The 18,275-nt window shown below is 33.5% G+C and overlaps 1 protein-coding gene across 1 annotated transcript in view; it reads left to right on the top strand.

Moving 5' to 3' along the window:
• Nucleotides 1-12,502: 12,502 nt before the first annotated feature.
• Nucleotides 12,503-18,275, top strand: part of LOC115230211 — a 34,553-nt gene continuing 28,780 nt past the window's right edge. The window contains exon 1 of the mRNA XM_029800415.1: nucleotides 12,503-12,602. The gene's annotated coding sequence lies outside the window, so the exon portion shown is untranslated. The remainder of the gene's footprint in view (nucleotides 12,603-18,275) is intronic.

The raw sequence follows: 18,275 nt of genomic DNA, 5'->3' as shown, positions 1-18,275 counted from the left end.
TCAGAGAAATCCAATTAAGAAAATACCTTGTGGTACGTTTTAAGACACTCATTTAAACCAGTGGAAAAAATCAGCATACACTCTGATTTTGTTTATTTGTTTCTAACGCTGCAAAAGCTTACCTGTTCCAACGATGCAAAGGTTACATTTCGCTTATATTTAAATACCGGTTTGGCATTTACTTTTACTTTACTCGTTGTGATGCTGAGATCTAATTTATCAGAGAGAACTTCAGGAAAAGTCTTTTAAAATTATTTCTACAAATCGTCCGACGATTCATTTGTATTGGCAAGAAAACCATTCGCATTTTTACTGAAAAGATTTATGGGGAGTTCCCATAAGTTAAACAATTCTATTCAGTGTTCCGAATAAATTTGTGATATTATTCAACACAAAATCTTGGTTTATAAGGTTTTCCCACGAAATGGAACGTGATTTATCATTACACCATTAAAATGTAATTATTTTCCTGAAACACCACCTACAATTTTCGAAATGTCTTTTAATCTAGGTCTTCTGTCTTTTTTCTATGTATCTGTGTTAATTATCGAGATATAACTGCCCTTAACTAGTTGCAACTTTACGTCCACAAATTTCCTTTGAGGCTGTTCGTTTTTTGTTCACCGATAACCTGTTTTCGTGTTTTCTTTCTGTTGAAATGTTTTCCAGGTTTGTTCTACAGTGTGATTTTTTATGATCTCTCTTGCCACATTTGACTCCTTTTATATTTTTAAACTGGCAATTACTTTTAAAATGTTGACCACCGCACCCACAACAATGATTCGATCTTGACATTTTTTCTCTTATTTCTTATCCGTTACAGTGGAGACACTGGAATATGAGAGCAATCTTTTTCTTCAATTTCGTTTTGGGCGTCGCTTTCTTCATTTTTTTCTGCGTCGTCTTTCCTGACATTCTTCTGCTTCTGCCTGTAGAGTTACTTTTTGTCCAGTTCTAATTTTGTTGACATCCGTGAACATATATTTCCATCTTTGCTTGCAGTTAGGCCTTAAACCAAAAATATGCATTTGAACATCATCTTAATTCATATGATTTGAATTATTTACACTTTCCGTTAACATCCTCGGCACAGGTGACGAAATCTTCATGTTTTTGGACAAAATGTAAAAACTGTCCTCAACTATTTAGCAGAGAACCTCTTTCACTGAAACGTTTTGACAAAATTTCGTTTTTGGATTTTAACCGGGCAGTTACTTTTAAAATGTAGACCACAACATGGACTCCTTCTTGACATTTTTTGTCTTATTTCTTATCCGTTACGGTGGAGACACTGGAATATGAGAGCAATCTTTTTCTTCATTTTGTTCTGCGTCGTGTTCCCTGGCATTCTTCTGCTTCTGTCTGTAGAGTTAATTTTCGTCCAGTTCTAAATCATTTGATAAAATGTTAATAGTTTTTATTGAAACAAATCTCACCTGACTTCATGGGCAGAATATAATTACAATATTTTTTTGTATTTGGCAAAGGGATACCTGTCTTACAAAGTAGTCGTACAATTTTTCCTCTCAGATCAATTTATAAATTCTTCTTTGAAAATTTCTTCGTATCTTCGAAAATATGCAGAGAAGGTAATCCCATCTTCTGGATTATAACTGAATACTTCAATAGAGATTGCTACGCTGTCTGGCAAGTTCACGCCTGAAATATTTTTAGACTTCTTTAGCATTGATTCCAGCAACTCTTGGTTTTGTTGTTGTTGCTGTTGTAGTTGCTCTTGTTGTTGTTACTATTGTTGCTGTTGCAACTGCACCACAGACGCCAATAAGCCTTCTATCTTCAACAATTTTTCTTTGGTTTCATACCCATCCCAAACAAATTTAAACGTCGAACGCAAACTTCGAAGAACTCTTCGCCACTTTTATACTCTGGTTTGGAACGGATGATTTAAGGAATCAGGGGGAAAGAAAGTGTTTACACGACGCGAATCGATTACCCAACGCTCTTTGTCAGTGGCTCACAGTGAACCATTTACCAATTAATTGATGAAGACTCGACAGTTGTCTATTTAATAGGAATATGTCAGTACACTTCTAGTCAATTGGAAGGTGGTCGGAATCCTTCCACAACAATACAGAAACAATGTAGACCTCTTCTTTGCGGCACACTGCATATCATTCATGATTTCCATTCTCCGCTGAAATATCAATCTTTGTTGTTCCTTGTACTGTGTTTGTTCTTCCTCATCCTGTCTTCTACCTTGGTCTTGCATTCTCTCTCACTACAATTGTGCCTTGCGTTGCTCTTCATCTATTGCAGATCGTCTCATCTGTTGGTACCATTTGTCCCTTTCTCTGGATTCTTACCGCTATTCTTCTCTTATCCGCTGCCTGTAGTGCCTAACCCTCTCGCGAGTAGCTTCTAATCTTCATCTATCCACTGTTCAGTCAAGTTTTGTAATTTCCTTATTTCATAAGCACAGCTCTGGAACAAGGATCAAATAACCGTAAACTGCGAATTTCTATTTCACCGTGGCAGAAGCACAACCAAAGGCAGATTGTATGAGAAGCAGTAACAACATCAACCGAGATCTTGTAGAGATGGAATTTACTGTGTGTCCACCTTTATTTTAATTGAAATATATATATTTTAATTATAATGGGTATATTTCTTAATTGTAATATATATAAACACCTTACACATGAGACTGTAAATAAGTGTGAATATTTAACAGAATTGAGTTATGAGCATGCGTTAAGTGAAAGGTGGTATAAAATACTTAGTTCAATTCAAAACTTACTTTGCTTTATGCACTCACAATTACCACTTCCACCACAACCACTACCACCGTCCCTCACTCCCCCTTTCTCTCATTTTCTCAGTTTATCTATCTATCTTTTTATCGACCTATCTACCTTTCTTTAATCTCACCATCAGAACATCACGCCTCTGCTAAGATTATATTCGTAACCCTCCTCAATATCACTACCTTCAACTAACCTTTTCATCACGTAATAAATATTACGTTCCCCCTACCACATGTCCTCTCCCTCTTTTTCTCCCCCGGTCTTTTTCTCTCCCCTTTTCTCCCTCTCCCTCTCTTTCTGCCCCACTCTTCGACTTACTTTCGTTTTCTCATTCCTTTTTCTTTCTCTTGGTCTCTCATTCCATTCAACTAATCACGTGAAAGCATTACAGTCACGTTCCTTCTACCTCAGGTCATGGACATTTCTCTTTCGCTCTTTTTCGTTCTCCCTCTTTTTCTCTAATTACGAGAAAGCGTTACCGACGGACTAATTAACATAATGACAAGCAGAATTATTATAAGATCAGAAATATTATATTTAAGTTTTCTTCATGACAGACTCTTTCGTTTCCTCCTTATTTTTTACATCATTCTTTTCTTCATCTCCTACATTTTCTGCCACTTCTCTTATTGTTGTTTTAATGTTGTTGCTGTTGTTGTTGCATATCATCATTATCATCATCATCATCATCATTATCATCATCATATTCTCCTTGTTGTTGTTGTTCTTCTTCTTTTTCTTCTTCTTCTCTTCTTCTTCTCCTGCTCCACCACATCCTCCTCCTCCTTCTTCTTTTTCTTCTTCTTCTTTTTCTTCTTCTACTACTACTACTACTACTACTACTACTACCACTACCACTACTGCTGCTTCTTCATCGTTGTTTCCTTTTTCGGCCTATTCTTCATCATCAACTTTCTCTTATGTTAGTCATCTTCTTCATAATAAGATCTCGATATGTCATCCAATGTCATTTCCACAAACTAAATGTCTCTCTTATCTTCTTTATTTACCCTCATTCTTCTACAATTCATATTGTCTTGCAATTTATGTTTGCCTGTGTGTGAGAAAGTGGGAATATATGTGTGGCCTGGAAGTGAGTGTGTGCGTTTATACATCAGGGTTTGATAAGGTATATATAGGTGGATGTATGTACGCAGACACAGACACACACACACACACACATATATATATATATATATACACACACACACACACACATATATATATATATAGGAATATATATATATATTTAGGAATGGTCATTTTGCCATTTTAGCCAATAAAAACACACGCACTATATATTTCGTGCTACTTTCATTCAGCTGTATTTATTTTTGACATTAATCTTAATCTTATTTCGGGCAGACTTCTTTCGAACGTATATAAACAGGAGATTCAAATATTACAGACATTCCCCCCCAAACACACACACTCTAACTAAACACAGACACATATAGAGGTATACACATGCGCAAATGAAGACACATACAATAGAAATACAAAATACAAAATGGCTGATCGTTAGTAAGGAGAGACACACAAATATGAATGAAGAAAGCAATGAACCACTGATGAGGTCACAGGAGTGTGACGAAAGAACTCTGGCCGAAAAAAGGGTAAGATTAATGTAAAAAATAATAAAGCTGAAGCAAAGTAACACCAAATATATAGTGCGTGTGTTTTTTATTGGCTAAACTGACAACATGACCATTCCTAAATACAACAAATATCTGTTTCAAGACACGATTTCACATCACAATTCTTGCAAAACAAATACATAAACGTGTATACACACACACACACACCACACACACACACACACACACACACACATATATATATATATATATATATATATATATATATATATATATATATATATATATATATATATATATATATACTTTATTTTAAGCAGCAGAAAATTCAACAAAATCTGTTACTCTGAGTTTCTCGTTGCCGTTCATCAGACAGTTTTTGCTAGAATGGAACTGATATATCAATTCAATCTATACTCTTACAAATGCTACACCTTTAAAAAGAAATGGACTTGTTTGATTGGCCCTTTAGAAAAAACGGTCAATCTTCGAGCGATAAACAAAAAGGTCAAAGATATATGTATATATATAAAAAACTTATAAAAATTATAAAATCCGAGGAAAAAACCTATTGACGTTAATGAAGACAGTGCAAATTAATGCATAGAAATTAAACCTGTTATAAATACTGCAATACATATTTATATTAAAATCTACATATATATATCAACATACACAAAAGGATGCGCGTAAACGCCATACATACATATACAGACGTATGAATATAGAACTAAATATACACATAAAAGCATGTGTACATATATTCACGCAAACCGTCTCGCACGCAAGCTAAAATTCATCTATGTAGCAATTCTCATATACTGGGCAAGGAGGGGGAACGAAAGAAAGGGAGAGAGAGAAAAAGGAACGAAGGAGGGGTGGGGAAAAAACGAAATAAGAAAAAATGAAAAAAGAAAAAAGAAAACAAATTATGTATACAAGCAGTGTAACGGTGTTATTGGCATCTATAGAGACCAGTATATATACACAAGTTTGAATGGATACATATACATAGCGTCGTGTATATGTGTGCTTAAGCACAAACATACTTTCACTTACACATACACAGATACGCATGCTTACAAATACATATGCTTTGCTATACACATACTTATATAAACATTCTAATTTTGACAACATTGCTTTTTTTAAAAAACATTGCTTTTAAAAATGGGTGCATTAATAAAAATATATACGAAACACATATAAAATAAAATATAACATCCTATTTTGGGTAATTTATAAATAATCAAGGTAATATAAATAATCAAGGTAATCCTATGCAATACAATAACATGAAAACAAAGTTTGTAGGTTTTTCCTAATATATATGTAGAAACATAAGACTTTGCTATACGGATTTAGATCCGCATAGCTTGGAAACAAAAACAAAAACAAAAATAAAATCAAAATCCATCGTAGCGCTCAAGAGTCAAAATCAAAATCAAAAATCAAAAATACAAAATATATACTCTATCCATATGGTATATTTATATTCGACATTTTAAATTTAGCCGCGTGCCTACATAAGTTCATTAACTCACTTCTTTGATTCAAAGAATTATTGTCTTTGAATAAGATGTACATTTTTTCTAATAGACAAAGTCTGCACTTGAAATTATTTTTGTAAGCTCCATGTATATATGTTTGCGTTTGTTTGATGTGTGACTATAATATTTGTATTTATATTCTTTTATTCCCACTTGTTTCCCCATTCTGATATTCCACGTTATTTTTCTTGTCTTAATATATCTTCTTTTCCTGCATTTATCGTCTTCATCACAACTTTTTCTCTACATTCATCTTGTTCATCATTTCTGGTTCTTCTGCTTTTAAGTTTTTCAACTTCTTTCTCCTCTTTTCATGAATCATTTTGCTTCTTCTTCTTCTTCTTCTTCTTCTTCTTCTTCTTCTTCTTCTTCTTCTTCTTCGTCTTCTTCTTCTTCGTCTTCTTCTTCTTCGTCTTCTTCTTCGTCTTCTTCTTCTTATTCTTCTTCTTCTATTTTACTATATCTATAATTCTATGATTTATTTTCCTTCACCTTCTTCGTTATTCTTATCAATTTCTAATTTTTCATCACATCTTTCATCATATATATGGTTATCATCGTCGTCATCATCATCATCATCATCATCATCATCATCATCATCATCATCATCATTATCATCATCGTCATCAGTAACATCTTCATCGCTATCATATTCATAGTCCTTCTGCTAATCATATTTTCGTATTCACTAATCGTTGTAATTTATCTTGTCATCATAACTATTTCCTTCCCTCATTTACTCTGCTATTTCTAGCATGCAGAATCATCATCACCTTCGTTATGAACATCATAATAATCAACCTCGTCATCACCAATTAATCGGTAGCGTTTGTCATCGTTTTCGATAATAATCATCATCATTAACCCACTTTTCCTTCTCACCATCATTATTACAACATTTACGATCAACATCGCAATCATCCTCCTCATCATCATCAACATCATTTCGGCCATTTTCTCCTTTACCGTCCGCCTTTTATTAATATGATTCTAAAGATAGAAGAATTAATATTTTATTTATGAATATTTTCTAGGAACTTGATGCCTTCTCATTTTCCTTTTTCTCTCTCTATCTCTAACTAATGTTCTGTTACTATTTTCATGTTAGAGTGTGTATGAAGTTGTCTATGAATGTTTGTGTCTGTATGTGTCTCCATAAATGTATAACATTTTGTGTATGAGTGTATGATTGTACGTGAATATCTATGTTTGCATTTGTGTCTATAGGTGGGTATATTATGAAATATATATTTATGCAGAGTTATACTCACTTAAAGAAAAGAAAGTATAGAAATATATTCATCATCACTCTTTTGAGGTACTGATTCAATAACATGAGTTATTTTAAACTCTACAATTACATGACGTGCTGAAGTTGGTAGTCGTCATTTTCTATTTGTACAGTGAGCTACAGCTGGGGCAATTTGGTCAAACTGTCCAGTGTGATGGCTGCATATGCCGTTTCAATTTCTTTAGGAAGGATGTTAATGTAGCTAGTCGTCCACAACATAAAACAACGTTTGGTGTGTCCCTCGTACGTTTGTGTCTGTGTGTATGTCTGATAATTTTACTTATGTTGATATATTTTTATTATCATTTCTATCCTCATTCCCGAATTTTCTTGTTATTGTTTTGCTTGTCCATCTTGTCTGTTTTCTTGCTACTTATATTACTTTTTATTCATCACCGACTTCTTCGTTGTTATTAGTGTTGTTGTTGTCATTGTTTTTGTTGTTGTTGTTGTTGCTGTTCTTCTTCTTCTTCTTCTTCGCCTTCTTCTTCTTCTTCTTCTTCTATTCTTCTTCTTCTTCTGCTCCTCCTTCTTTTTCTTCTTCGTCTTCACCTTATTCATACTAAAATTATTATTATTATTTTTATTATTATTATTATTATTATTATTTTATTATTATTATTATTATTATTATATTATTATTATTATATTTTAATATTATTATCATTATTATTAACTAACGAAATACTTTATAATCGAACCAAGTGAAACCGAGTTTATTGAGCAGAATAATTTTTGAGATGCCAACTGATGAGAAACATCCGCAAAGAAAGATGCACCGCGGCCAATCGACCATTATCTGATCCGTGAGGGGCCGATTTAAGACGGGTTAAAACGGCAGTAGTGATTAACGAATCTCGTAAAATCCATTTTCCATTTCCGTAATATGTGTGTGTGTGTAGTGTTTTTGTATGTGTATGTGTGGGTGCGTGTATGTGTGTGTGTGTGTGTGTGCATACGCGTAGGCGTTGGCATGGCTGTGTAATGAGAATTTTGATTCTGTATTCTTTCCTTCTGCGTGTACTCTGGTCTCCATCCGTACAAACCCGTTTATGTTGGTTAAATATGTACATGGTAACTGAAGGAAACCCGTCATATATATAAATTTTCTGAACGAGCTTTGTTTAATAAAAGTAACTTATGTTACCTGATCATTAATACAGCGGCCCCAGCTTTTCTGACACTTTTGGAATCCGGTCTGGACGTAGTTTTCCATAGGCGTGTCGAGGACCGCTTGATCTCAACAATGGTATTAAATTCGCTCTTGACCTCGACCTCTGAGCTGATTTTTCATCTTGAGGAACAGATGCAAGTCAGCAAATGGTAAATCTGGATAATAGAGCAGGTGCAGAGGCGATAGCATATTGTTATTGGTAAGAAACTCACGAGTGAGGTGATAGGTGCATTGTTGTTGTCGTGAATAATTCAATACTTCGCGAATCCACATCCGGTCATTTTCCCCAAACGTCCTCCCTGAAAAATATCCCAATGCACAATACCGAGGATGTCGGAAGAAAATGACGAACATGGTCTTGATTAAACTGTGATTTGTTCGTGCGCCCGTACACTCGAAACATGACATACGACCCACTGTCTCGCCGCTATAAGTTTGCCAAAGCATGCACAATATCTCTGTAGCAGACTTTCCAATTTTAACGCAAAATTACACTTTATTCATTTCTTCCAATTTCCTGTTCATGACATAAATCAGAGATTACAGTATTACCGAAATGCAAATTCCACATCTTGCGAAGTACATACAGCGATGTCACTCAGCAGGCTGCCTCATGAAGGTCACTGCTAGGTACCATCGCGCATACAATCGTATGCAGCCTTCTGTTTGCGCGCTAAAGAACTCATTCGTGAAACTTGAAACGACCTCGTACATGCATATACATACATACATACATATACATATATATATATATATATATATATATAATATATGCATATATATATACATATATACATATATACATATATATATATATATATATATATATATATGCATATACAAATATATATACATGTATATATTCATATATTTATATATATATATATATATATATGCACCAATAAATATTCATACATGCATACATCTATCTCATATACATATATCTGCTTGTAGTTGTGTATTTATATGTATATGTAAATATACATCTATATCTATATTATCTCTCTCTCTCTCTCTTTCTATTTATCTATCTATCTGTCGTCTACGAGACAACGACGCTGCCATTTAACCAGAGGAACACATCAGTTGATTTTTTCAGTTCGCTTCTCACACTCAATACTTAGTGCAATCGGGAGATAACACCTGCTTCCCTAGATTCAAAAAATTTAGCCCACTGGTTTCGATCTGTACTTGATCTCCTTAGAGGTGGGTAGTCGTGGCCAGGCATGTCAGGATTTACTTCGATTGCAATATATAGAAAATAGTGTCATTGATTGTGTGACTAGGACACTAAAATGTTAGAAAATCTCTGTTCATGAAAGAAGCAGTATAAGAAGCAAAAAATATTGCCCATGATCACTTTAAAGTGGCTAAATATATGTGATATATATATTCATGTATGTATTAAAGATGAACATTTATTGTTTTATGTTCTTCGAATATGATGCTTAAAGTTGTGAACTAGTCTGAAGATAGTCAATGTTATTGTAATAATTCATTGTTTTTAAAGTTCTTATATCATTACATTGCCACTGGAGTACATACTTTTACTATTCTTTGTTGCAGTCATTAGATTGCGGCCGTGCTGGGGCACTAACTTCAAGGGTTTACTCGACCAAATTGTTCTTAGTAATTACTTTTTAAAATCTGGAACGTAATCAATCGGATAGCTTTTGCCGAACCACTAAGTTACAGAGACGTAAACACAACATCATTGGTTATTAAGCGTTGGTGGTGATAAACAGAAAGACAAACACACACACACATACACACACTCAAACACACATATATATTCAACGGGCTTCCACACTGCTTCCGGTAGCAAATTTACTCAGAAAGCTTAGTCGACCCAAGCTTATAGTAGACGCTATTTGTACATGGTGCCACATAATGAGACTAAAGAATCCATGTATGTGAGAAGCAATCTTCTTGCCACAGAACCATGCCTGTATTGAAAATGATATATATCTATATATATAAAACTGTAGTTGTGTGAGTGTCTGTCCCCTTCGATTTAGATTCCTAACTACTCCCACATTTTGCGGTGCAGTTTAACCAAATTCGGGTATCTTATAGTCGTGATTCATATCGAGCCCGTCTGAGTATTAGCGCGCGTCTACGATCAGTCTACGATTTTAAAAATAATTTAACATCATTTTTTATTCCATTTTAATGCATAATTTTTCGTGTGCCGATGGCGGCGGAGTTGGCGTCCATGGTCACACCTGCACCTGTTTGCTTCTCCCCCTTCTTCCCTCCCTCGTGAAGCTGTGGGGAAGGGAGTGTAAGGAAATTAACGTCGTAAAGTGTTGTCAAGGAGACCAGCGTTCTTTTAGAACAACGACTTCATGGCTTGAAGACACCAAAACAGAAATGACTAAGAAATCCCAAATTGGCATCTATAAGGGAAGTAACTCTCTAAAAATGCTTATATAGTTATTTCCCTTACAAATCCGAGCAACGCCGGGCGATACTGCTAGTATATATATATATATATTATATAGAGGGTACTATTATTCATAGGTACCGCACGCTAGGAGGGACTCTTGCAGTCAAAACTACTAAAATAAACAAATTGTACCGAATGCAAAACTTCAAAGCAAGTCATTTAAAAACAGAATTTAGTTACATATCACCTGTGATTTCGCAATCAATGCAGAATATGCATCCTATGCTCTTCAGTGCAACGAACTCAAAACATGTAAGGAAAAAACACAATATAGCATACCCGACAGCCAACCGTAGAATTCGTCGTAGCATGTACGAATGTTTATACTTACATATCTATGAAAATTTACAGATTTTTTCTCTTACGAGTTTTTTCACGCTAACTACTAATAATTTCTTATAAAGATGTTATCCTTAATTTTAAATTTATATTTTTCACTGGAATAGTTCAATACTGAATTTTTGTTCCGAATAGGCAGATTGTTACCGAAATGCATTGCGATTAAGCCCGCCATTTTCAGCTAAAATTTAAAAATATGAATGGTGATTATTTATTTGTTAAATAATTTGGTAATCAGATATTGACTATAACTGAGATTAGGCTATTCGTGAGTTTATTATGTTTATTCAAGCCTTATTATATCTTAATAGTTAAATACATTTTCTATCTATGAATATTTGACATTATAATTGGATTGTATGACATAATCCTAATCATTAAAGTTCTAATTTGATAATAGAGTTTTTTATAAGAAAAATATTATTTTTTTTTATTTCTTAAAAAATATTGTTTAAATATATTTGCTTATTTATTTGACTATTATCATTAACCTGAAGATTGACTATAATTATAATTCAAATTTATAATTGAATTTAAATTATTATAATTCGAATTGGGTTATGGCCACGAAACGTACGTAGTGGTTTTACTTATTATATTATATTATATTAAACTTTTTAATACTTTTTGATAGTTATATAAAAAAAATTAGCAAAATTAAAATATTAAAAAAAATTTTTTAATTAAAAAATTAAAAGTTTAAAAATTAAAAATTAAAAATTTAAAAAATATAAAAAATTATGAATATAAATAAAAAATTTTAAATTTAAATAATTTAAATTTTTAATTTTATATATTTTGTATATTATATGAATTATATTTATTTTTATGTTTTGGTTTATATTCTTCACTGTTTGATTTGCCTCGTTGTGGTTTTATCTCTAATTTAATTTATATTTATACTGTGAAATTTGATTTAATCCTCAATCTAATTTTTCCCTGTATGTTTGGATTTATTCCCTAATATTATATATATATATATATATATATATATATATATATATATATATATATATATATATATATATATACTTATTATATATATAATACATGTAAAACCCATATTGTGCACATAAAGTGTCGTTGTTATTTTATTTTTATATTTTATCATTATTAATCTTTTTCTGTTTGGTTAGTAGAATGTATTCTTTAAGGATAATTAAGTTAGAATGAAGAAACTTACTCCTGTTCAAACAACATTTCTATGAGAACTATGAAGAGAAATAAACAATTGTCTGTGAGCATCAGTTTTTATTCTCTTGGTGTTGACAAAAGAGCAATTTAGACAGTATCGAACAACAGAAAACAAATTTATTTACTTTTACTTATCTTAACGTGTGTAATATTTGTCTCTTTATTTTCAGAAAGTTGCAAAACAACCAAATACAAAAGTATGAAGATGGCGCTTTCCTATTCCTGCCCAGTATAAAGACAATGTAAGGACAAGTCTCTTTGTTGGAAAATTAAAATCATAAAATGAGTTCACCAAATTATCAGTTCTTTGCTAAGTGTAGGTGGTAAAATATAGCGATGAGTTGGTCTAAATTTCAGCGGATCAACACGATTTCCGAGCATTGTGCTTTATCATTGTAAAGTTTATTTTCAAATACCATGACAATTGGTTTGACCTAGTTTCCTTCATGTTTATAAATACAATAATAAACTGGAATTGACAGAGTGGCCAACATACCGACCTACAAACCACACACACACACACATATATATATATATATATATATATATATATATATATATAACGCGTGTGGCCGGTGTGTGTATATACAGACATAAACATGCACACGCACATATATATCATTATTACCTATATATTACAGTTTTAGTGTGTATACTAACCAAACAGAAAAAGATTAATAATGATAAAATATAAAAATAAAATAACAACGACACTTTATGTGCACAATATGGGTTTTACATGTATTATATATATATATATATATATATATATATATATATATAATATATATATAATATTAGGGAATAAATCCAAACATACAGGGAAAAATTAGATTAAGGATTAAATCAAATTTCACAGTATAAATATAAATTAAATTAGAGATAAAACCACAATGAAGCAAATCAAACAGTGAAGAATATAAACCAAAACATAAAAATAAATATAATTCATATAATATACAAAATATATAAAATTTAAAATTTAAATTATTTAAATTAAAAATTTTTAATTTATATTTATAAATTTTTATATTTTTTAAATTTTTAATTTTTAATTTTTAAACTTTTAATTTTTTAATTTAAAAATGATTTTTATATTTTAATTTTGCTAATTTTTTTTATATAACTATCAAAAAGTATTAAAAAGTTTAATATAATATAATATAATAAGTAAAACCACTACGTACGTTTCGTGGCCATAACCCAATTCAAATTATAATAATTTAAATTTCATTAAAAATTCGAATTATAATTATAGTCAATCTTCAGGTTAATGATAATAGTCAAATAAATAAGCAAATATATTTAAACAATATTTTTTACCCTCCATTTACAGTATATTTTTTTCTATTTTTTATTTTCTTATCAACTGACCACCAGTATCCTCACTTCACCAATGTTTGTGAACTACTAGTAACACACCACAATACCACCAGCATCTAACTTGGGATGAAATGTAAAACTTATAACTTTCGAATCATATTACGTCATCTGATGAGGCTTCCTATACTGCGCGATGCATCTGATGTCATTACATCGTTCCCCACCCACTAGTGAGTTGTGGAAAAGGCAGCTGAAACGATTGTTGTGCTAGATAAAGCAATAAAGCTGCTAGTTTCACTCCGTCTTCCATATGAATCATTTAAAATATACCCAACGTACGAGGGACGTTCAATAAGTTATGCTCCTGACCCACTTGCAGTTGTTTGATCGAGCTGAAATTTTGCATGTGTAATTCTGTCTATCCCTATAGATTAAGTGGCAAATTACAACTCTGAATTAATTGTGGTTTCTGATTTACAGGTGTTTAAACTGAGTCAAGTGTGAAATGGAGCCTTTTGAGTGTCGAGCAGTGATCCGGTTTTTGTATTTGAAAGGACACACACCACGGGAGACTTTTGATTAAATGAAAGTAACTTATGGTGATGATGCCCCATCATATGTCCTTGTAAAACGCTGGCATCGTGAATTCAAACAGGGTCGGAACTCTGTGGAAACAGCTCCCAGATCTGGTCAACCCCCTTTTGCCATTCATGAGGCATCTATCCGTCAGGTTGAGGCTGCCAATTTGGAAGATCGACGCATAACTATTCGCCAAATAGCCCATGAGGTCAAGATTAGTACCAGGTCTGTGGAAACTATCATTTATGATCATTTTCATATGCAAAAGGTGTTTGCCAGATGGATTCCCAGGTTGCTCACACCTTTCCAGAAGCAAGAACGCGTCGAGTGCTCGAGGATGAATTTGGAGATGTGCCAAGAAGATGAGTCAAAATTTTTTGAAAGACTGATTACACAGGATGAAACCTGGGTCCATCACTATGATCCAGAGACCAAAGCCCCAGTCAATGGAAAGCACCGTGACTCACCTCCTCCAAAAGAAGCAAGGTGCAGCCCTCCGCTGGCAAGGTCATGCTCACAGTCTTCTGGGACCAGGACGGAGTAGTGATGACAGATTTCCTGGTAAAGGGTACCATAATTACAGGAGCTTATTATGCTTCACTTTTCAGGAAATTAAGAAAAGCTATCAAAATCAAGTGGCGGGGCAAGATCAGCAAAAGCATCCTCCTCCTGCAGGACAACACTCCGGTCCACAACTCACGTGTCACCAGATCAGAAGCACAGGCGTGCGGCTATGAACTCCTCCCCCATCCTGACCTTGCACCCTCTGATTTTCACCTCTTCCCAGCCATGAAGTTGTTTTTGAAAGGAAAGTGTTTCCCAGATGATGCAGCCTTGATGACTGAAGTCACGTCGTGGTTGGAGGACCAAGCTGGGGTCTTCTACAAAAACGGTCTCCAGAGCTGCATCAAACGATGGGAGAAATGCGTAACTCTGGGTGGTTTCTATGTAGAAAAAGACTGTGCCAAGTTTCGTTGCTCTACTACTATGGGAAGTGGGTCAGGGGCATTACTTGTTGAACGCCCCTCGTACATCAAAGAATCCCTTACATAAATCCAGAGACGAAAGCGCATTAACACGGTCCACATCTGGTAGCCATAGTGGTGATTGTGCTCTGCTGGCACACTCCCTGGGTCTTACCCGAAACAATGTTTGGATATTGGAATTTAATGTGTCCTATCTAAGTTTTAATTTAAAAGTTAACTCATATATACATGTATATATATATATATATATATATATATATATATACTAGCAGAGTTACCCGGCATTGCCCGTGTTACATACAATTGAAGAATTAAACTTTTCTGTTATATTTTCTGTAAGGAACTGGAATACCTATGTTTCGAATTTCACCAAAATTGCAGATGAGGGTTATTTCCCTCTGTACACACCCTAAAAAAATTGTAATCGTGCCACATGTATCCCATACTGCTGATTTTTATGCGCATATTCCAAAATTCCAGTCTTATAGAACCTGTTAAAAGGATTTTGTTCCTGAAAAATGGAGGGCATGGAGCTCTAAAGTGTTAACACCCCTATTGGGGGTAGGCATCTTAATGTCAACCAGAGAAGTTGAATTTTTGAGAATCTTTTTAACTTGGGTCTTATATCAATTGTTTGGATTTCTTTGAATAGGAAATATATGTTCACTGGTTTTGTAAAAGAGAGCAAAGCTATAGGAAACCAAACGACGAATGATCACAATAAGCAGTCAGCTACAGTACCCTAGTCGTTACCACTCCCAATGTAGTATTCCTCCCCATGCAGGTGACAGGTACATCCGTAAGATGCATTACGAATCTATAGCAATTGGAAGAGCGTGACCCAACTGAAATAAACATTAACAACTGTGTGACGTGAGGGCTAAGGAGAAATGAAAGTTGGAGTTTGCAAATGACCACTATACTGATACATAACTGGACAGAATAACTATACAATCTATAAATGTCTTTGAATAACCAGTCACTCATCTGGGAAGGCCTTGAAATCAATGTTACCATGTGGCGACTACGTATGACCCAGTGACAATAAAAGACTGAAAGGAGATCTGCAATCAAGTAACTTTACTCAACACTTTTCAACTGAATCAGTGGAGGCTAAGATACTTCTCATTTACTTAACAATTTATACAGCACATTGCAGAAATCACAGTCTAAGTGTATGTCAAAGCAAACTGTTACACTGTTGTACCATTGAATTACAAATAATGCTCATCTTCTATGCTAGGATGACCCCCACAGCTTCCAAGAGTACAACTATTCGTCTTTGCTTGGATAAAATGACAAAATTGTGGGTGTTAAGTCCCCATGAAGGGGTCTTTCTAATTTGTAAGAAGATGAAATTTTATAAATATTACTTCATTTGTGTCTAATATCTATGGTAAAAATGTCATCAACAGCAAAAATATATGACTTGTCATGGGGATTGTGACCCTTATGCATAGAATATAATTTCCAAATTTCGTAAAGATCGATTCAGTACTTTTGACCTAATTTTGGATCATAAAAGAAATGACTAAAATTTGGGAGTTTAAGGCCCCCATTAGGGTATCTTAGAATCCTCATGTGAAGTGGAAACTTTGAGAATACTTCTTGATGTGTGTCAATTACCTATGGTTGAAATTGCATCACCATCGAAAATTTATGAATTTTTATGGAGGGTTGTGCCCCCTTTAAGCCATCTGAAATTCAAACCAAGCATATTGCATTATACCCGCCCTTATGCATTGAATCTAAGTTTCAAATATCATAAAGATCCATTCAGTAATTTTGTTCCATGAAATTGTATGAAACACACAGCATTGCCCTTCTCCCTAGGCTTCGATTTTGTGTTCCAAATTTCATTATGATCGGTGCAGCAGTTTTCGAATGTATAAATAATACACGAACACACATAAAGACATTGACTTTGATATATTAGATATGAATATGCACATATACATACATGTGTGTATATATATATATGTGTGTGCGTGTGTGTGTATTATATATATATATACACAAAGATAATTTGATAGACACAACTGAGTGGGCAAACAAAAATATGAGACACAGCGAGGTGCTTTTTTATGTTGATAAGCCTGGTATTTATTCTATTAGCTTTTTCTTGTGAAACCAGTAAGTTATGGGGATGTAAATAAACGAACAACAGTTGTGACGCAGTGATGTGGGTTAAACACAGAAACAAAGTCATACACATACACTTAAATATATATATATACATATATATACGATTGATTTCTTTAAGTTTCTGTCTATGAAATCCATATATATATATATGTATACACACACACACACACACAAACACAAAGATAAATTGTGTGGGCAAACAAAAATATGAGTTACTGCCAAGTGTTTCTTTATATTTTGATAAGCCTGGTTATCAAAAGCCTGATATTCTATCAGTTTCTTCTTGTGATACCAGTACGTTATAGGGATGTAAATAAACGAACACAGTTGTGAGGCAGTGATGAGGGAAAAACACAAAGACACACACAGACTTACATATATACATGCATATATATACGATTGATTTCTTTCAGTTTCTGTCTACAAAATCCAGTGGCAAGGCTTTTGTTGGTCTGAGGCTATAGCAGAAGATACATGCCAAGTCACCACACAGTGGGACTGAACCCAGGACCATGTGTTTTGGAACGAAGTTCGTTACCACACAGCCACACCTGCACCTATGTATGTGTGTGTGTATGTGTGTATGGGTGTATATATATGGATGCATGTATATATATGTGTATATATGTGTATATATTACATGTAGATCTACATATATAAGATTCTAAAGTAAATTAAAAATTAAATTAATACTCGGTATTGGTTTGAACAAAGCCTATCGGGTTCAGAAGATTATTTTCGTAAAATGGGGAGAAAAATATTTCCAATACTTACAATTTCAGATGTATCTGCTAAAATGTCCAGATATATTTAAGGATTTTTATTAGTAAAACTCTCAAATATACCTGGTATTTTCCCCAGAAATATCTTGCAGGTGAGTAG

The sequence above is a fragment of the Octopus sinensis genome, unplaced genomic scaffold, assembly GCF_006345805.1.
Source record: "Octopus sinensis unplaced genomic scaffold, ASM634580v1 Contig14925, whole genome shotgun sequence".
Classification (NCBI taxonomy): domain Eukaryota; kingdom Metazoa; phylum Mollusca; class Cephalopoda; order Octopoda; family Octopodidae; genus Octopus; species Octopus sinensis.
This window is presented reverse-complemented; position numbering and strand designations above follow the sequence as displayed.